Raw genomic sequence first — 23,003 nt, forward strand, 5'->3', positions numbered from 1 at the left:
GATCTTACAAATCTTAAAAGACTTGCAACCTATAAGAGTTAAGCACGAGGGATCCACACACCATTTTAGATATCCAATATCAAAACCGAAACTACAAAGTAATTTTGTTTTGATATGTTACCAAGGAAACAATTTCCCAAAGAAATTTTCCCTAATAGTTTATAAAATCATAAATTGACTAAGCACCTTAGTTCTTTTGCTAAACGATTGTAAAAATACAATCGCTTGTTTGATAAGACCAAAATAAAGATCAGAATTAACTCTATTTTTATCATCAGGTTCTAATTATTCGAATAATAACTTAGACCTTTCACTTTTAAACAAGACAAGTACTAGGTTAGTTATCTAGTATTTCTTGTTAAGGTATTCGATTAGACTTGAATAATCGAATCCTATACTTCGATAAGTCTAACTAAGATCAGAATTAATTAGTTTCTCTTATTCGGAATCGAATTGGACTAAATAATTGATCCCGATAACCTTTTTGTTAATCCATAAACAATTCATACAAACCAAATAAATCAACTTGCATAACTATTTATCTCAATCGGAAGCAATTGAAACAAACATAGACATTAAAGTACCACAATTGCACTGAAATTTCGTAAGCCTAAACAATTGATACCAAACCATAAAGAAAGATAACAATAGTTTTTCTAGCCTGAAGCAATTTTCCCTAATAGTTTAACAAATTTACTAAGAAACTTAGTTCCATTGCTAAACCGATTGCACAAATAAAATCGTTTTCGATAAGACCAAAATAAAGATCTGAATTAAATTTATTTTTCTCATCAGGTTCTAATTATTCAGCCAATAACTTAGACCTTTCACTTTAGACAAGACAAGTACTAGGTTAACTAATATATCTTGTCAAGGCATTCGATTAGACTTGAATAACCGAATCCTTTAATTTGATAAGTCTAACTAAGATCAGAATTAACTTAGTTTCTCTTATCCGGAATCGAATTGGACTCAAAAAATGATCCCATATTTTGTTAAGCCATAAACAATACGTACAAACCAAATAAATTGACTTGCATAATTATTTCTCTTAACCGGAAGCAATTGAAACAAACATAGACATTATAACACCGCAATTGCACCGAAATTTCGTAATGCCAAAAACACTTGATACCAAACGGTAAAGAAGATACCAAACAATAGTTTTTCTTAACCGAAAACAATTGAATCACACAAACACACATCCATACACACATAATGGAATAAACATCAATTGTACCGAAATTTTGTTAAGCAAAAGCGATAAATATGTGCAATAAAATCATGCTTTTCTTAAACAGGAAAACAATTAACTAACAAATTCGTTACCTCAGATTACGCATCCTCTTCACCCAGAAAGATATATCGTTAAGCGCAAGTTCACATAGAACTCTCCCCCGTTGTGTTGTCATCCTCTCTCCAAAACAAAAGAACAACAACAAAGACCAACCTTTACCAGAGAAAGGTTGAAAATCGGTTTTAACTAATGTGATGCAAAAGTTGAAACCCTGAAACACATATGCTTTTATGCTAAACCAAAAATGATACAACATATTGTGACTTTTTCACATATTAGTTTCAATCGGAACCCCTTATGATCCTTTGATAAAGCCTACCAACATGGTCTAGAACTCAATCCCTCTAAATCAAAAATTCACCCAAACCATAAGGGTTCACACCATATGAGATCGAATATTAAGGTTATAAAAACCGAAATCATACATCCCATAAACTCAAATGCAATACACTATAAATATTAAACAGAAAATCAAGTATTTCAATTACCTTAATCTTGTATGAAATTGAATTACGAAACCAACACAAAAAGAATGAGGTTATTCCGAGTTCGGACGAAGAAGTTATGGGAAAAACAGTTTTACACTCCTTCGTATGAACCAATCACTAGGATCGGTTACACCTCTCACTAGGATTGGTTACAGTAGTTACTTGTGATGGATCACAACACCAAACTGTTTTTGACATAACTTTTGCATACAATGTCCGAATTTAGCAATTTTTGGCTCGTTTCAGCCGTAAGAACAAGAGCTACACATATGATCAGTAGATATCAACATCATAAACTCAAAATTACCGTTTCTATATAAAAAAAAACTCAAATATAGATAGATAAGGTATGAGTATAGAAGAAAAGCAATCTCCCAAAAGATGTTAATTAGTCATATAACAACTGAGAGATCATGTGCTCAGTTTTTCATGTGCTTCCTCACCTTTCAAAAGATTGAGCACCAAGGTGAGCATGCACATTCTAACACAACTAGGTTGTGTTGAGTTGAGCCTTGTCTTGTTCTTCACGAGTGACTAAGACAGAATCATCATTCTTGACCTCTTGATTGGTTTGTTTTCTCTTGTTCCATCTCTTTTTTTCTTATTTGACTTGTGATGAGGAGTGTCATTATCACAGCGTTCACTAGTACAAGATATTTCAGACATGATGTCTCTCTTTAGTCTTTCAAGAAAACTCTTGTACTTATTGTGACCCATTTAGAGTTGGGTTTCGCAGGAGCAGCTTTCTCCTTCATACCATTAGAACCATTGTCCTTTTGGATATTTTGCAAAACAACTTTTCTCCAATTTGGAACATCAGATCTTGTCTTAGCATTTACAAAGTCATCTCTCTTTATATATTCAAGTCTTTTATAAGATGACCTTGTTGAGCGATAGGCAAAATTTGAACTGTCATTATAATAATTCTTTTGCCTAAACTTTGGACAATATCGATCCGAGTTCCTTTGGGGGGAAATCTTATCCAATTAGTTTGATACAAAATAAAGTGCATCTTGCATCTTACGAACTTTGCATCCCCATTGCAAGTGCCCTTTATTACCACAATAACAACAATGCTTAGTATAAACATGCGAAGTATGAGTTTTAGTGTTACCTTTTTATGGATCCTCTTGCATTGGAGCTCGACGAGTTTTCTTCTTCTTATCCTTGTTAAACGTTGTTGCTTTCTTGACATTAGCAAAAGTGCTCTCTTTGATTGCTGCTGGTTGAACACAATTCTTAAGATTGATTGGCTTTACTTCTTTACAAGAAATAGTATCATTTTTGACAACAGTGGAAGCCTCTGGTTGAGAAGAATTAGTAGCTTTAACAAATTTTACCTCTTTGTTAATATTTGAAGCATATATTCCCTTATAGCTCAATCCTCGTGTATCACGATGATTTTTACTTGCTTCTAACATTAAGGTTAAATTGTTTGAGCTGACATTGGACTTTTTAAGGTCCAAAATTTCTTCTTCCAATGTCTTGATTTTATCAAGAGCACCAGCTAGATCAGCCTAGATGTTTTTCTCGTGAGAGATATACACCTTCTTTCTCTTCAAAACTCTTTGGTTGAGAATTAACCCTTGCTTCAGATTCAACAAGTTTCTTTTTCGACAAAAAGATATCTCTTCGAAGATTTTCACATTCTAATTTCTTAGAATTTAGCTCGTCTGTACGATCTTTAAGAAGAGAATCACCGATTTGGTAACCAATATAATATCCTTGAAAAACATTCTTCAATTTCTTGTTCTCACGACAAAGAAGAGTCATAAGACCAACGAAATCTGAAGATCTCAGTTTTTTAATTTTCAAAGGATTCAATAGTTTAGATTATTCTGAGATATCCTCTTCTACTTCTCGTTCAAAATCTGAGTCATCATCATCGGAAATTTCATCCATTCTTTCTTCTAGATAAATTTTCCAGTTGTCATCGGTTTCTACATCATTAACAAGTCTTACTTGTCTAGTAGAATCTCCGGTGATGAATTCATGATCGTTTTTAGATATTGATTCCTAGATGCCATCATCAAGTGTTAATTCAAAAATCTTGATATCTTGCTTTACATTAACTGAATCATTCTCAGGTTCCATGAAAACCATTTTTAGATTCTAGTCTTATAGGATGGATCGCACCAAACACAGATTGTTAGATCTTTTTTCGTGTTTTCCCGCTCTGATACCAATTGAAAAGACGAAGATACCCAAACATACCTCAATCTAAAAGTTTTCCATCTATAAGTCCTTTACCGAAAGTGATTGTCTATAGACTGAGTCGAGACAATACAACGAATCGGTTCACACTTCGTGTGATAGTCTATGGATACAAGATCGAGACAATACAACAACGAAGTATGATACTTGATAATAGGTTCGGACTTAACCAAACTCTATAGGATTGATATCAAGTATATTCGGAATTAACGTTTGTGTATTTTACTTCTAATTATAATAAATCAATTATAAATGCGGAAATAGAAAAGTAAAAGACACGGCAAGATTTTGTTAATGAGGAAACCGCAAATGCAGAAAAACCCGGGACATTTTCCAGAATTGAATACTCTCAGAATTAAGCCGCTATACAAAATCTAAACAACCTTCGTATAGTTGAGACCAAGCAACTAAACATATAGTTCACCTAGTTCCTTAGTATCCATGCGCCTCCAACTTGTAGTAAGTCACGCACTTGGAACAATTCCTTTGGTTCCTATTCCAAACAGTAAAGGAACAAAAAATATGTTCGATAACAACTATTTTCAAACAACGTGATATGAGTTTGATAAAAGGCTCTTCCATTTATCCCAATAAACTCCTTTGTCGGGTTCCTAGATCTATTTAAAAATACAACTACCAGAGTAGTTGGGTTTATATTTTGCAATCAATACTCTTAGTCACAAAGACAATATATTGATGCCGATCTACACAACTAGTCAATCCAATCTATCAAAAGATAAACCTATTATAGTTGAATCCCCAGCCGATCAAGTTTTGTGCACACTAAAGATTATGAACTCAAATAAGGAATCTTCTTTGTCTTCAAATCTTATTAGATCTTCAATAAACACCTGCACACAAACAACCTGAAACTCTTGTGATCAATCACACACATAATCGAGTCTGTTAGCGATGGATTATCACAAGACGTCTTTAGATCTACAAACAGCCTAAAGATCCCCGTCGATACTTCGATCTTGTTTGAGTGAATCTTATATAACAAGAGAAGATTATCAAGCATAAACAAACTAGGTGCAATCAAAGTTCAAAAACCGTTAGTCAATCAAATAAATCAAAAACTAATAATAAACTGAAATTATCTAGTTTCCCACCAACGGTACTCGTAGAGCTTCTTAATCCCAAAGAAGTCTTTAAAACGAGCGGTCGTAAGAGATTTCACCTAATTAGGGTACTTTCCTCTTCGAATAGACGGCTCCACCAGTAACAACATAACTAGGTAGTTTTGTTAGCTCTGAGGATTAGTTTGATCGAAATGCAAACTTTAGTATTTATAGACCAAGAAAGTTTGGACACCAAGGAATTTTCAAAACCGAATATTCTCAAAGATATGCAATAAATTCAAAAACGGTTTTCATAATTCCTGGAAATGCACTGTCCAAATATTGACCGAAATCTCATTATAAAATCTTCAATTAGTAAATGCACATTACCAATTTTTATTTTCTAAGGATATACATTTAATTGCTGGAAATTAAAAGCATATAAAACTAAAAATCTTAATTAAAAGATTCTCAATTTATTTAGATCCGGATTGTCCTTTAGTTATTAAGGAATATCTTTGAACAATAAAAGATAAGAATTACTGCACATGTTCAAAGTATGTCGACATCTTTACTTTGTAAATCCTTTTTCATATGTACATTCTTGGAACGGATTTGCCACACTTCCAAACGAGTTTAGAATTGGTTTATCTGACTTCCAACAACTATGTGATTTATTATCCCATCAAATAACCATTAATGGGTTTCACGGTTCTACCAGAAAGCTTTGATTCTACCTCCATGTGGGTTCTAGGATCGGTCACACTAGATTTCCAAAAATTGGTTGACTAGGTACTAGGATCGGTTAACACATTATTATGGTATTTACTTGTGATCGGTTGCACAAGTCATAGGATCGGTTATCAATTACTAAGACTTGTTGTACCTCTTACAAGGATCGATTCCGTATACTTGTGATCGGTTTAACCTCTCACTAGGATCGGTTACCCAATGTCTAGAGTTGGTCATACCAATTACAAAATATCGATCATACCATCCCAGGTGATTACTTAAGATCGGTTTCAATAATAAAAGTCATACCAATACAAAAGTCAGGCATTGTGAATAGTTTTACCAAGATACATAACCAAGTTATGAGCGGTTATACTAAACACACATATTGGTAATCCAAAGATTTGCAATGAATAACAATACCAATAAGCCTAGCGATTTCCCTTTCGATTCACAAAACAAGTTTATGAATTGTACTTCCTTTAAACGAATGTAAAACATTATTTCCTAGGACGAAATCTTCATCCATACCGATACATAATCACAATAGCATTCATACGATTATGTCGATGTCTTATGTAGGAAGTTCAAAAGATAGACGTTCCTACGTATTGTAATTCCTTAATACTATGTCTAACTAGAGTATGATCATTCAAGCTTTGCAATTATGTTTTCAATATGCACGACTTCAAAGATACGTTAGGAATAAAACAGTTCAACTCAAATATTACTAACCTTAAGAGGAAGGATGATGTCATCGTTGTGGCTCTTTACTTCTTCACATTCTTGAAGTCTTCATGTAATACTTGTAAGTCTCATATCCTAGTAACTTTCTAGCTAACTATACGAAGTTGACTCTAGTAAATAGTCAAGCGACTCTTTAAACGAGTTTTGGTTCACTAAAATATGTCAGCCAAACTTGACATACCAACGCTTGGTGGGTTCAACCGAGCTATGCTCTAAAAACTTCCAAACAAGTTTAGAATTGGTTCATCTGTATTCCAAGACAACTATGTTAGAGCATTGCTCGGTTGAACCCACCAAGCGTTAGTATGTCAAGTTTGGTTGTCATATTTTAGTGAATCAAAACTCATGTTAAGAGTCGCTTGATTATGTACTAGAGTCAACTTCATATAGGTTAGCTTGAAAGTAATAGAATATGAGACATCACAAGTATTGAGAAGTCTTGAAGATGTGAATAAGCAAGGAGCTACAACGACAACAATCATCCTTCTACTTGAGGTTAATTATATTTGACTTGAAATGTTTCATTCCCTAACGTATCTTTCAAGTCGTGCATATTGAAAACATAACTGCGAAGCATATGTGAACTCTAGATAGACATAGTATTAAGGAATACAATACGAGGTTTATTGCTTAACCATTAAACTTTGTAGATAAGACATCTCCATAATCATTTGAATGATATTATGATTATGTATGGGTATGAGGTGAGGATTTCATCCTATGGAACAATGTTTACATGTGTTCTAAGGAAGTAAGTTCATAAACTTTTTTGTGGACCGAAAAGGAAATTTCCAGGTGTTATTGGTTATGTTATTCATTGCATATATTATGAACAACCAATATGTGTGATAGAGTATAACCGCTCACAACTTGTTGTGTTCATGGTAGAACTATTCACAAAGGCCTGACTTATGTATTGGTATAACTTTTATTAGTAAAACCAATCTTAAGTAATCACTTGTGGTATGATCGGATTTTGTATGTCTGACCAATTAAAAGTAAATGTGGAATCGATCCTTGTAAGGGGTGCAGTACATCAAAGGGAACCGATCCTTGTATGGGGTGCAGCAAGGTTTATAGAAGAAAGGGGAACCGATCCTATGGACATGTGCAACACGTTTTTAGGAAAAGGGGAACAGATCCTATGGACATGTGAAACACATATAAGTTAGATACCATATATATGTGGGGAACCGATCCTAGTACCTAGTCAACCGAATTTTTGGAAAGCTAGTGTGACTATGTATAATATTCACATGGAGGTAGAACCGAAACTTGTTTTGGTAGAACCATAAACCCATGATTGGGATTGAATGTTGGTTTGATCCATCACATAGTTCTTGAAAGTTAGATGAACCAATTCGAAACTTGTTTGGAAGTTTGGAAAATCGGTTTCAAGGTTGTAAGTGTGAAAGAGAACTTACAAAGTTAAGATGTCGACAAACTTTGAACACGTGCTGTGAATGTTTATTTCTTTAGTTGTTCAAAGATATTCCTTAACGGATAAGGGAAGAGAATCACAGGATCGAAACATAAGTAAGTTAAGAATCTTTTAATTAAGGTTATTAATTTCATTTTGTAGGGAAATTACAGAACTAGTAATGTGCATTTACTAATTAGATTTTCCGAGAGATTTCGATCGTTATTTTTGGACAGAGCATATCTAGGAATTATGGAAACCGAATTTCTGCTTTAATTAATATCTTGAGAATATTTTCGGTTTTGGAAATTCCTTGGTGTCCAAACTTCGTTGTCTATAAATACTCGAAGTTTTCCTTTCTGGCAAACTAATTCTTCGTAACAACATATTTACTCTTTTGTTGTTGTTACTGGTGTAGACGCCTACTCGGAGAGGAGAGTAACCTAATTAGGAGAAATCTCTTACAGACGCTCAGTTTAAAGTCTTCTTTGGGATTGAGAAGCTCTAGCGCGACCCGTTGGTGGGAAACTAGATAATTTCGGTTTATCTTTTGTTTTCGATTGATTTGATTGACTAACGGCGGTTGAAATATGATTGCACCTAGTTTGTTTATTCTTGATAATCTTCTCTTATGATATAAGAGTCACTCAAACTAGTTCAGAGTTTCGACAGGGATCTTTAGACTGTTGTTAGTTCTAAAGACGATCTTGTGATAATCCATTGTTAACAGACTCCGTTTTGTGCGTGATTGATCACAAGAGATTCAAGTGATTGTGTGCAGGTGTTTATTGAAGATTTAAGAATATTTGAAGACAAAGAAGATATTGAAGATCTGACTTGGGTTTTATAATATTTGGTGTGCACAATACTTGTTTCGGTAAAAAGGATCCAATTAATACGGTTTATCCTTGTGGTAGATTGGATTGATTAATTGAGTAGATTGGCATCAACACGGTTCTTCGGATTAAAGGTGTTTTTGGCTTAATCTTAATTGATTACCTTTGGGTGATTGAATATAAGACAGATCTAAGGACCTGACGAAGGAGTTTATGTTGAGATAAACGGAAGATCCTTTGTCCGACTCATATCACTTGGTTGAATAGAGTTTATACCAAACATATTTGTTGTTCTTTTACTGATTGGAATACGAACCAAAGGAATTGTTCCAAGTACGTGACTTATTTCCGAATCTGTTAGGAATCATGCTTATGTATGTCTTGAGTGACTTACATGCTCCTGTGTTTAACATATGATTATATATCACTTTGTTGAGTAACAATGATACTAATTCTTATGTAATAGGTTGTATCTTGAAAATGCATAAGATTTCTCTTATGATTTGTGTGCACCATGGATATTGTGTTCCTATTAAATCTGGAACCTTAAATATACTTTGGTCGGCCTACCAAAGTATATACGTGTACATTTTCATATATAATTCTGTCAATGATTCGCCCTCTAGGATGCGATATTGGAAAGTATGTATTCCTTCAAGGAATAAGTTTTCAGTTAATAATTTTACTAACAATGGATTGCTTCATGCACCTCACAACTGTTTTAATGAAGCAAGTGATCTTTTGAAATATTATGTGGTTTTTGATTCTGAAGCTATTAACAAATATCATATTTTGTTCAATTTTTTCTCTACATAGTCTAGTAAATTCTTGAATAAATTTCAAGTGATATTATGATACTCTGGTAATAATAGAGTACACAGATGTTTGAACAAAGACATGGAATCAACCCAAATTAAAGATCCAGTTCATAGAAAACCGGTTTCCCAAAAGAAATACCTAGATGCAAAATCGGAATTGTTTCCCCACAAGCCACAGTTTCCGATTTTGAGTGTATTTCCTAAAACCAATTATTTCCGGTTTTTGTTGTCAAGTCTTCCTATAAAAGATAATCTCTTACTATGTATTCGAACACATTGGGGAAGATTGCTCAAAACCATAACTAGGGATTTTCATATTTCACAAGTATGAGAAGAAGGAAATCAAGAACTAATTCCGGTAATAAACGGATCAGAATTGAAGATATGGATGAAATCAGATTTCCTAACAGTATTGATAACAAGCATGAACTTACAAGGTTCGTTGACAACTCTTGTTTTAGGAAGTATGAAACACCGAAGGGAATGGATTTCACGACTGAAAAGAAGTTTAATCCTGATGTCCGAAATAAGGACTATGTAAAGTTTGTTCAAGAGCGGAACTGGGGAAATCTTTTCGATCTTGAAGAACATTCACCTGATATGGTAAGAGTTTTCTATGCCAATATTCATAATATTGATCACAAAAAACTTAGCTTTGTGACCCTTGTTGGTAGAGAAATCTGTTATATTGATCGAAAGACTATTTTAATGCTATTAAGTACAGTAAGGAAAGTAATCACATGATTACCGGAGTTGGAATTGATCACGATATCATTTCAACGTATCTTATTGGAAAGAAGGTTGCATGGAAAAATGACAGCCTATCAACAAAAAATATACCCCTTCATCTTAGGATTTTCGGTAAACTTGCTTTAGCAACCATTTTTGCAAGTACAAGAGATAAATCAGTCTGGGATAAGACGTTTGTAGAATTTATCTACTTTCTGCTAAAAGAGGATACTCAAATAGATCTTTGCGGCATCATTGTTAGTCAAATGATCAAGATATCAGATTCTATCTCATCTTCTGGTATCAAGAGGAATCTCGATTTTCCGTGCATTATTACCAAGATATGTGAATCAGTCGGAGGAGAAGATTTTGAAGATAGATGAGCATTAATGCTGTGACTAATAAGATTATAAGTCAAATTTCTGGGATACAGGCCCACTGTGATGTTGTTGGAAGAATTTCACCAAATTCTTACAAGAAAATGCTTCTTACTCACCTTGAAAGCATAGGTAAACAACTTGATTGCTTTCAGAAACAGGTGGGCTTTACTGCTCGAAAAGACATAGAAACTCTTAAAGGAATTCAGAATTTTGAATCAGAGTTTTGGGATCAAGAATCAAAAATCGAACAAGAGCGACAAAAAGCACTTGGTCCCAAGGAATGTTCTTCTCATGAAATAAATGAAGATTAAATCTCTCCTAGAAAAATAGGCAGTAACTTTGATTTATTTCAATAAAGTCTATTATGAATAAAACTATCTTATTATGAATAAAATTATTTGGTTAGTAATTTTTCTTGTGATAGTCCTCGGTTTACATAGCCTGAGCTTAATTGCTTTTACCTTATTGCTATGTATGTTTATGGGATGTTTGATTTCGGTTTTACTACCTTAATACTCGATCTCATATATTGTGAACCCTTATGGTTTGGGTGACTTTTTGATTTAGCGGGATTAAGTTATAGCCCTAGTAGGTAGGCTTTATCAAAGGATCATGATGGGTTCTGATGGAAACAATATGTGAAAAAGTCACAATATGTTGAATCGGTTTTGGTTTAGCATAAAAGCATATGTGTTTCGACGGTTTTCAACTTTTGCTTGCAATTGTTAAAACCGGTTTTCAACCTTTCTCTGGTAAAGGTTGAGGTGTGTTGTTATTCTTTTCTTTATGCATAAGGATGACAACATGGTGATATTTCGATATCAATTCTCCCTGGACGAAGATGCTATCATATTGGAGAAGTGGATGCGAAATTTGAGGTAACAATCTTGTTAGTTAATTGTTTTCTTGTTTAAGAAAAGCGTGAGTTTATATTATATATATTTGTTGCTTTTGATTAACAAAATTTCGGTTCAGTTGATATTTATTCCATGATGTGTGTGTGGATGTGTGTTTCAATTGATTCTGGTTAAGAAAAACTATTGTTATCTTACTTTATTGTGTGGTAGGCTTACAAAATTTCGGTAACAATTGATGTATGTGTGATTCAATTGGTTCCGGTTAAGAAAAACCATTGTTATATTTCTTTTGTATGGTATCAATTGTTTAGGCTTACAAAATTACGGTGCAACCACGGTGCTTTTAATGTCTATATTGTTTCAATTGCTTCCGGTTGAGGTGAATAATTATGCAATTTGATTTATTTTGGTTTGTATGAAATATTTATGGCCTAACGAAATAATTTGTGTACGGGATGAGTTGTTTAGTCCAATTCGATTCCGGATAAGAAACTAAGTTAATTCTGATCTTAGTTTGTCTTATCAAAGTGAGGTTTCAGTTATTCAAGTCTAATCGAATGCCTAAACAAGGAATGCTATTTAACTAACCTAGTACTTGTCTTGTTTAAAATTGAAAGGTCTAAGTTTATGGATAATTAGAACCTAATGAGAAAAATGGAGTTTATCTTTGTTTTGGTCTTATCGAATTAAGCGGTTATTTTTTGAAGAATCGGTTTAGCAAAGGGACTAATGTGATTAGTTGTTTTTGGCTTGCTAAACTAAATTTTAAAAATTGTTTCGGACAATTGTTTCCTTGGTAACATATCAAAATAAGACTACTTGTAGTTTCGGTTTTGATATTGGTTATCATAACGTGATGTGTGGAACCCTCGTGCCTAACTCTACAGGTTTGCAAGTCTATTAGATTTGTAAGATTCTTTTCGTGTTGTCCTTTATTTTTCGTTTCTTTGTCATTTTTGTGACAAAAAGGGGGAGAAATATATGGAGCAAACAGGTAATGCTGGCATTGATTTCATATTGATTGGCATCGCTAGGGAAAAGAACATTGGTACTTGAATGTTTTATCTAACGAAAGAGTGAAAGCACAGACTAAGGGGGAGTAACATGTCATATAAATTGGTATAGCAAAGACGTGCGGATTAAATATCTACCTATATTCCTTAGGGGAGTAATAACTTTGTTATTATAATATCAACAGCGGCATTTTCAAGGATTGAATGTAAGCAGTCTTACTGTGTTATTGAATCGGGAATCAAGCGGATTGTAAGGAATTCTTGTAATTTGTTTATCCATATGATGTAAGAGTTTTATCACTAAAATTCACAAAGGGGGATATTGTTAGAGCATTGCTCGGTTGAACCCACCAAGCGTTGGTATGTCAAGTTTGGTTGTCATATTTTAGTGAATCAAAACTCATGTTAAGAGTCGCTTGATTATGTACTAGAGTCAACTTCGTATACGTTAGCTTGAAAGTATTAGGATTATGAGACATTACAAGTATTGCGAAGTCTTGAATATGTGAAGAAGCAAGGATCTACAACGACAACAATCATCCTTCCACTTGAGGTTAGTGATATTTGACTTGAACAGTTTCATTCCCTAACGTATCTTTCAAGTCGTGCTTATTGAAAACATAACTGCGAAACATATGTGGACTCTAGATAGACATAGTATTAAGGAGTACAATACGAGGTTTATTGCTAACCATTAAACTTTTTAGATAAGACATCACCATAATCATTTGAATGCTATTGTTATTATGTATGGGTATGAGGTGAGGATTTCATCCTAGGGAACAATGTTTACATGTGTTCTAAGGAAGTAAGTTCATAAACTTGTTTGTGGACCGAAAAGGAAATTTCCAGGTGTTATTGGTTTTGTTATTCATTGCATATCTTATGAACAACCGATATGTGCGATAGAGTATAACCGCTCACAACTTGTTGTGTTCTTGGTAGAACTATTCACAAAGGCCTGACTTATGTATTGGTATAACTTTTATTAGTAAAACTGATCTTAAGTAATCACTTGTGGTATGATCGGATTTTGTATGTCTGACCAATTAAAAGGAAAGGGGGAACCGATCCTTGTAAGGGGTGCAGTACATCAATGGGAACCGATCCTTGTATGGGGTGCAGCAAGGTTTATAGCAGAAAGGGGAACCGATCCTATGGACATGTGCAACACATATAAGTTAGATACCATATATATGTGGGGAACCAATCCTAGTACCTAGTCAACCGAATTTTTGGAAAGCTAGTGTGACTATGCACATTATTCACATGGAGGTAGAACCGAAACTTGTTTTGGTAGAACCGTAAACCCATGATTGTGACTGAATGTTGGTTTGATCAATCAATAGTGTGACTATGCACATATGAACCAATTCTAAACTTGTTTGGAAGTTTGGCAAATCGGTTTCAAGGTTGTAAGTGTGAAAGAGAACTTACAAAGTTAAGATGTCGACAAACTTTGAACACGTGTTGTGAATGTTTATTTCTTTAATTGTTCAAAGATATTCCTTAACGGCTAAGGGAAGAGAATCCCAGGATCGAAACATAACTAAGTTAAGAATCTTTTAATTAAGGTTATTAATTTCATTTTGTAGGGAAATTACAGAATTAGTAATGTGCACTTACTAATTAGATTTTCCGAGAGATTTCGATCGTTATTTTTGGACAGAGCACTTCCAGGAATTATGGAATGAATATATTGAGAATATTTTCGGTTTTGGAAATTCCTTGGTGTCCAAACTTCCTTGTCTATAAATACTCGAAGTTTGTCTTTCTAGCAAACTAATTCTTCGTAACAACATATTTACTCTTTTGTTGTTGTTACTGGTGTAGCCGCCTATTCGGAGAGGAGAGTAACCTATTTAGGCGAAATCTCTTACGGACGCTCAGTTTAAAGTCTTCTTTGGGATTGAGAAGCTCTAGCGCGGCCCGTTGGTGGGAAACTAGATAATTGCGGTTTGTCTTTTGTTTTCGATTGATTTGATTGACTAACGGTGGTTAAAATCTGATTGCACCTAGTTTGTTTATTCTTGAGAATCTTCTCTTCTGATATAAGATTCGCTCAAACTAGTTCAGAGTTTCAACAGGGATCTTAAGACTGTTGTTAGTTCGAAAGACGATCTTGTGATTATCCATTGTTAACAGACTCCGTTCTATGCGTGATTGATGACAAGAGATTCAAGTGATTGTGTGCAGGTGATTATTGAATATTTAAGAAGATTTGAAGACAAAGAAGATATTGAAGATCTGACTTGGGTTTTATAATCTTTGGTGTGCACAATACTTGTTTTCGTAAAAGAGGATCCAATTAATAATCAGTTTATCCTTGTGGTAGATTGGATTGATTAATTGAGTAGATCGGCATCAACACAGTTCTTTGGATTAAAGGTGTTGTCGGCTTAATCTTAATCGATTACCTTTTGGTGATTGAACATAAGATAGATCTAAGGACCTGACGAAGGAGTTTATGTTGAGAAAAACGGAAGAGCCTTTCTCCGACTCATATCACTTGGTTGAATAGAGTTGATACCAAACAGATTTGTTGTTCCTTTACTGTTTGGAATACGAACCAAAGGAATTGTACCAATTAATCAGAAGGAACTAGGTAAACTATAGGGTTAGTTACTTGGTCTTAACTATACGAAGTTAGTGTAAATTTGTGTAGCGGCTTAATCCTAAGAGTATTCAATTATGGACTAGGTCTCGGGGTTTTTCCTGTATTTACGGTTTCCTCGTTAACAAAATCTTGTTGTGTCATTTACTTTTATAGTCCGCATTATAATTATTTTATTATAATTAAAGTAAATTACACAAACGTTAATTCCTACTTACTTGATGAAAAATCCTATTGTGTTTGGTTAAGTCTGAACCTTTGTATCAAGTAAACATACTTCGTTGTTGTATTGTCTTGATCTTGTATCCATAGACGATCACACGAAGTGTGAACTGATAGACACATTTTTGTGTCGGAATTGTCCTCATTGTCTCTATTGTTAGTGCTTGATTTTCTACTTATTATGGTGTTTTTATGTTTGTGTAGGTGTTTTTAGAGAAATACACTTGTGTGGAAAAAGTTGCTCAAAAAGTGCTACTTGGACACCCGAAGAAAAGTACTAAAGGCACCCTCATTTTGGATAAGGGCACCCCAGGAAACCCCTGCTGTTAAAGGCGCCCGTGTTTTGGATCAGGGCACATCTTCTTCTTCATTTCAAATTTCAATATTGGCGGGAGATAGTGCAGACGCAGGCAGAATTAGGGTTGAAGTTTTGATCGCGTTCTAGGGAGACTCAAGGGCTGAAACTCATTGGGTTTGTCTATTTTGATCCAAAAGAGATAGTAATGGTCGTCGTTTATACCAGAATTGGCTATAACGGTGGATATAAGGTTTGAACATTTTCCCGAGTTTTCTTCTTGCGGAAACTCTGTTAAGATTTTGGTCACGTTGGAATGAGACTCGAGCACTGGATTTGGTTTATTTGGGCATGTTTGGACCAAACAGGGATGGTATGGTTGATGGTTTTGGGTTAGAGTTGGCTGCATCGTGGGATTGAAGCAAACAGAGCAACACGTTCGTTGGAGATTTTGTCACGAGATTTGCTATGAATTTCGTGTGCTGCTGGGACTCTAATTCATGTGTTGCTCATATTTGGAAAGTGTTTGGTCGCTGCAGAGACGTGAAGGAGTGAAGTAAGGAAGTTTCAGCACTGTTTGACAGCGTGAGAAGAGAAGAAAGGGAAGAAAATATTCCCAATGAGATATTCTTTTCTGCTGAGTAAATGGAGAACTATATAGAGTTATGACGGGATATTTCGGTGCTGTGAGGCCATATAAACTGTTGAGGAGCAATAGAAGAGATTATGGAGAGTTAGGGGACGAAATTGGGGGAGAAATCAGAGTTGCAGAGATGAACCAGTTCTGCTGGTGAAGAAGAACACGAAGAACATAAGACCATAAAAGATAGTTGTATTGCTACAGTACCTGCGACACTTCATTTCTATCATTCTCTGTAACAGTTCGGTTTGTAACAAATATAACTGTTACAAACCCGGTTTTAATTGTTTTTCTCCCATATCATTATTGTGAACACCTTTTGAGCAATGAAATCATACTTTGAGCGTGTTTCCAACATGATGAGCTAAACCCCAATACTGGGACGATGGAGGAAGACGAATTTCATACATGGGTAAAATTATTTAATTCTTTTTAAGACTTTTGCATTAATTTCAATTGAAGTATGATTTGAATTAAATGGTTGTCATTTAATTTGATGAGGTATTCTTAGCTTAAATGTTTTGATACATCATCCTTAGGATTTACGACTAATATTTTGAGAATCTACCTTGGAAAAATCAGAGTCCATTTTAATTTTATTTTTTGAGCTTTAATTGTTGAGAATAAATAAATTGAACCCTATGTTATGAATTCGACGAAATCCTAGTCCCAGTAACTCTCTTTGTCATGTGACAATATTTTGTATATATTTTTCTTTTATTTTAGTTTATTAATTCTTAAAATCAATTCATCAAGTCCGAGTGAACGACAACTCTATTTACCACTATCTAAGATATCATCAATTTTTGGCGCCGCCGATGCGGACTTGTGTATAGATTTGTTTTTAGGTTTTATTTTTATTTTTATTATTTTTGTTCTTTTTTACTCCTTTTGGTATTTCTTGTTTGTTTTCAGATTTGGAGCTGAGCTAAAGAAAAAGAGAGAAAGTGCTGAAAACAAAAGCGAAGCCATAGAAGGAAAGAAAAGAGGAATCCAAAAGGAGTGAAGAAGAAGATTTTTGTATATAGATATTTTATTTTATTTTATTTTTAGAAACTGTAATTAGGATTTTATTGCTGTATTTTTTTTCTTCTTTTTTTTTTGGAAATTTTTTGGACTTTATTTTTGGACATTGGACATTATTATTTTTAAAAACCCTAAGGAAGGGTTTATTTAAATAAAAATGTTGCAGGGAAGGACGACAGTTACGATACCGTCTCGGCCCCTCGGGTTTGTACACTGACATTGGAGTCGGTGGCCTGAGTCGACTTCAACGGTTCATCGCCCGTCTGGTACGGGAGGTAAGGCTCTATCCACCCACGAATCCCCTGTTAGTGGGTTTATTTTGTGTTGAGAATGTCGAAATGGTATTACGATAGCCAATACAAGGAATATCCGACATATTTTCAAAATGGACATTACTTTGACCATAGTGTGAATAGTGGTTGGGAACGCCAACCTTTTGAAGATTATGGCTCATACCATGCTGAGCCCAATTACTATTCACATGAATACCGGTCATACGATCAAAATTCCTATAATTCCTCTTCTCTAGATGAGGCACGTAAAATACTTGAGTCAACGCGTAAGTTACATGATTCGACACATAAGTCAGCGGACACAGATGACTTAGTTATAGACGAAAGAACTGTAACAATGAGTGAACCTTCTTTAGAAGATAACCTCAGGAAGTTAGATGAGTCAACATGTAAGTTAACTGAGTCAACACGTGAGTTTGCTGAATCAACACGTAGGCTTGAGTTAGAGACGGAAGAAAGAATTACTCGAATTACACTGAAGTGCCAATACATTGCTTCAAAAATCTAAATTGAAAGTGAGGAAAATTTTTATTTACATAATCAAGATGACAAGGATAGAATTGGAAGCAATACTTTAGAAAAGGTTCAACCATTTTCATCTTATTATGATTATGATAAGGATAGTGCTGATGAAGAATCTGAAATATTTAGGCATTGTGATCAGGAATTTGTTACCCCAACTGAGCTTTATAATGATAATATTTTTCTAGTTCAAATCTAAATAATTTTAATAATTATTCACCTATTCAAAAGGACGAGTATTTGACTAAAGATAAGACTTCCTTAGATGATGTAGTATTTCCTTTTAATTACGAAGGCGATGATAGTTTAGAGGAGCGGGTTTATCCTGAGAATATTGTTTTCGAGTCTAGCGATTTAGAAACATTAGTCTTAGAAAAACAAAATGAAATCGCAGAGATAAGTGAGGATGTACCTGACTTAAAAGAATCAATTGACCATTTTCAGGAATCTGATGACCTTGAAACTAGGGAAGTTGTGACTAATCTTTATAGAGACACTGAAAACTCTAAGTTTGGGGGTGATTTTTATTCTCCATGTGCTTTAACTCTTACAAAGGTCCCTTATTTGGAACTTAACATATATGCCTCAACCATTTTACAAGATTATCTTCATACACGTTTTCCTGAACCTAATGATGTCCAGAAAGAAATTCAGTTGTTAGAAACCCATCCTCTGGTTGATGTGGTTAACCCAGGCTATGATACCAAGATTGACTTTGTTTTCCCACCAAAAACTTTTCTTCCAATTGTGGGAACATATGATTTTCAGATGTGTTGGTTATTAAGTTTTGAGACTAAACCTAATTACTTTAGGAGAACAGGGTCGACACATTTTTTTAAGAAAGACCACCACTCTCTTTGTGGTCAGTTGTGTAAGTCAAATTTGATTGACTTTAAGTATCCGCAATTATTTAGGTTATTATTATGTGCTTCTAAGTTTTTATTTGAGTTTTTCCAGACTCTAGAACCTGAACATTCGGATCTAACTTTTAAAGAAATGCAACCTAGGAAAATATGTTATCTAAACCCAGTTATAGAACCTGAACCTGTACCACAGCTAGATGTAGTTGTCTTAAACAGGAAACTAGACAAGGGTGTGCTTTATTTGTTAAATTTCTTGGCATGGTGCAGATTCCTTTTACTTGTGATAGCTCTATTTGGTTTTGGTGATCCGCAGTTATTCCGACTATTACTTTATAATTCTATAAGGTGACTAATCCTTTCTTAGTCTGGCTGAAGACTTTAAACTTAGCACTTCTTGGGAGGTAACCCATGCTCTTGCAGCACGGTAATATCTTTCCTTAACTCTTTTGTTTGAAGTGGTAACAGTTTCTCCTTGTTCATATGCTTTTAATTTTATCTTTAGAACATTGAGGACAATGTTAGATTTAAGTTTGGGGGTACGGGAGAAACTTTTTAGTTGCAATAAATAAACTCCAGAGCCTAGAAATTTATGTTTATTAAGGATGGCACTAACCAATCTAAGTGGATGGAAGCATCTTGGTTATAGGAGTTGAGGAACCAATCTGATTAGATGGAAACATCTAAAGAGTCTATTCATAAAAGCACAGAGCTCAGGTGTTATAAAAAAAATGGTAGTTTCGCCATATCTTGTTGAATCCTAATCCCTTCTGTTTTTTATTTCTTAAGTGATTGGTGGGGCACAAGATTCAAGTTGTTACCATTTCTAGGTGATATAGAGTGATTGAGATACAAAAAAAAATAAAATAAGAGCAGACCATTAGACCAACCGGAATAAATTCAAAAGTCAATCACTGGTGCCCTTGTATATGCCAGTTGTGTTGACCTAGAGTTAGGTTTATCGACCATTGGTCCCCTTGTATATGCCAGTAGTGTTGATATTAGTCAGACCGGTATCTCAGTCTATTAGGATAGGTTCCTCTTGGCAGAGGCCTTCAGACAGATATGGGAAACACCGTTCACTTTAAACCATCGATTTTTTCTCTTTATCCTTCTTCTTAATCTTTCCATGTGATTGGTTGACTACGGTTATGATGTCCAGAAACTATCTGAGTAGAGCTCTGTCACTTATATATGAATTTTAGTATGCTTGAGTGCAAACTCGTGTACAACAATTGGAATTTCGTATCAGGGTACTTCCTCCTATAGTCAGTGATATTGTATACCAACCAAGGAGATTCTTTAGTGCCTTCCAAGGTTCTACGTAGATAACTAGGGTCTGGAGTATAGGTTTTGTGGGTACACCTCTGGTAAACCCTCCCGAGATTATAACTCGATCACTAGGGCCACCTTGTGAGTTAGGATTTTATTTTATATATTAGTTTTGCTCGAGGACTGGCAAATAATAAGTTTGGGGGTATTTGATAGACACATTTTTGTGTCGGAATTGTCCTCATTGTCTCTATTGTTAGTGCTTGATTTTCTACGTATTATGGTGTTTTTATGTTTGTGTAGGTGATTTTGGAGAAATACACTTGTGTGGAAAAAGTTGCTCAAAAAATGCTATGTGGACCCACGGAGAAAAGTACTAAAGGCACCCTCATTTTGGATAAGGTCCCCCAGGAAACCTCTGCTGTTAAAGGCGCCCGTGTTTTGGATCAGGGCACATCTTCTTCTTCATTTCAAATTTCAAAATTGGCGGGAGATAGTGCAGACGCATGCAGAATTAGGGTTGAAGTTTTGATCGCGTTCTAGGGAGATTCAAGGGCTGAAACTCATTGGGTTTGTCCATTTTGATCCAATAGAGATAGTAATGGTCGTCGTTTATACCAGAATTGGCTAGAACGGTGGATATAAGGGTTGAACATTTTCCCGGGTTTTCTTCCTGCGGAAACTCTGCTAAGATTTTGGTCACGTTGGAATGGGACTCGAGCACTGGATTTGGTTTCTTTCGGTCTGTTTGGACCAAACAGGGATGGTATGGTTGATGGTTTCGATTAGAGTTGGCTACATCGTGGGATTGAAGCAAACAGAGCAACACGTTCGTGGGAGAGTTTTTCACGGGATTTGCTATGAATTTCGTGTGCTGCTGGGACTCTAATTCGTGTGTTGTTCATGTTTGGAAAGTGCTTGGTCGCTACAGAGACATGAAGGATTTAAGTAAGGAAGTTTCAGCATTGTTTGACAGCGTGAGAAGATAAGAAAAGGAAGAAAATATTCCCAAGGAGATATTCTTTACTGCCGAGTAAATGGAGAATTATATAGAGTTATGACGGGATATTTCGGTGCTGCGAGGCTATATAAATTGTTGAGGAGCAATAGAAGAGATTATGGAGAGTTAGGGGACGAAATTAGGGGAGAAATCAGAGTTGCAGAGATGAACCAGTTCTGCTGGTGAAGAAGAACACAAAGAACATAAGACCATAAAAGATAGTCGTATTGCTACAGTACCTGTGATGAGTGCTAAAAAGTGCATATATTTATCCCTTTTTGTTAGCATTTAACTCATCCTTTGTGCATTAATTCTACATTTTATCCCATATTCTGTATTTTCATTGTTTTCAAGAATAAATATTTTTCTTACTTAATTTTATATTTTTAGGTAATAAATAAAGTTTGGATGAATTGCGGAGCGGAATAGAGCATAAAAGTAGTGAAAAGCCGGGAGGAGTTACGCAAGGAAGCCGCGAAGAACATTGTGCACAAAACCAAGAGGCTAGGAATGGTCTTGAAGAAGGAAGAATTGTTCTTAAAGAAGATATGGGCTTGGCATACCCAAGGCCCAAAACCCTCACCCAAACCCATTTCCTATATCCAAACCCGCCTCCATCTTCAGCCGTCGGATTGGATCCATCTCATCATCCAATGGTCGCTTCATCGTCGTTCATCGAAATCGGAAGCTCCTCCAACACTACAGCACCTAACTCCATCTTGAGCCGTTAGTTTCGTTGTATTTTTGCATCCAACGGTCGCTCATAATCTGTCTCCATCTCGCCGTTAGATCCGTTTCAGAAGTTATCATCCCACGGATTCCCTTCACAAAACATCAAATTTGATGATCCCGTTTAACACCTAAGCAACCTAACCCTATTACCCGCACCAAACGCACCCTTCTGCCAAAACCCATCGAGCCATCTCCTTCTTCCCCTCTTCTGAAACAGCGACGCTGTCTCCATCACCACCATCTTCTCCCCCAAATCACTCCACCATCTTCTCCCCCCAAATCATTCAACCATCACCACTCGATCCATCATCACTTAGACCTACTTTTCTAGCCACTTATTACATCACCTCCTAATCGTTTCATCTCACAGGAACCCTAGGTTAGGAGTTGATGAAATAGGTGAGGTTAGAGAATAAATCGAAGGCATGGGTAGTATCAGCAGACGACAAGGAAGCATGGGTGAGAGCTATCAATCTTTTTCAGAGATTAGGTAAGGATTTTTTGTAAAACCCTAATTTCACTGATTTGGGGATTTTAGTTTTTTTTTGGCTGTAACTATAAAAGGGTGTTAGGGGTTGTAAAATTGGGCATCTCTGGACTAGCCAGTAGAGAATTGAAACAAATTTATTTTGATGCAATTCCAATTTCAGTTCTTCTTATGCAGTTAACAGTGAATGTGTGCATGTTGTTTTCAATTATCTCGAATGTTGAATGTTGCTTGAATTATCATACTCAATGAATGTTATTGCTAGTTACATGTTTAGCATGAGCTAAACTGCATTAGGCTGAGGCTCAGATGAAGCCTAGTGCATTGTCAAATGGTGAATTGCTAGGATAGTTATCCTGATGTCTGTTTTGATTGAGCAATGGGAAGAGATTGATGCTCATAGTGCCTGTGATTGATTGTTCTGTCAAAAGACAGTCAATGCTAGGGG

This window comes from Papaver somniferum, unplaced genomic scaffold (assembly GCF_003573695.1).
Source record: "Papaver somniferum cultivar HN1 unplaced genomic scaffold, ASM357369v1 unplaced-scaffold_123, whole genome shotgun sequence".
Lineage (NCBI taxonomy): Eukaryota > Viridiplantae > Streptophyta > Magnoliopsida > Ranunculales > Papaveraceae > Papaver > Papaver somniferum.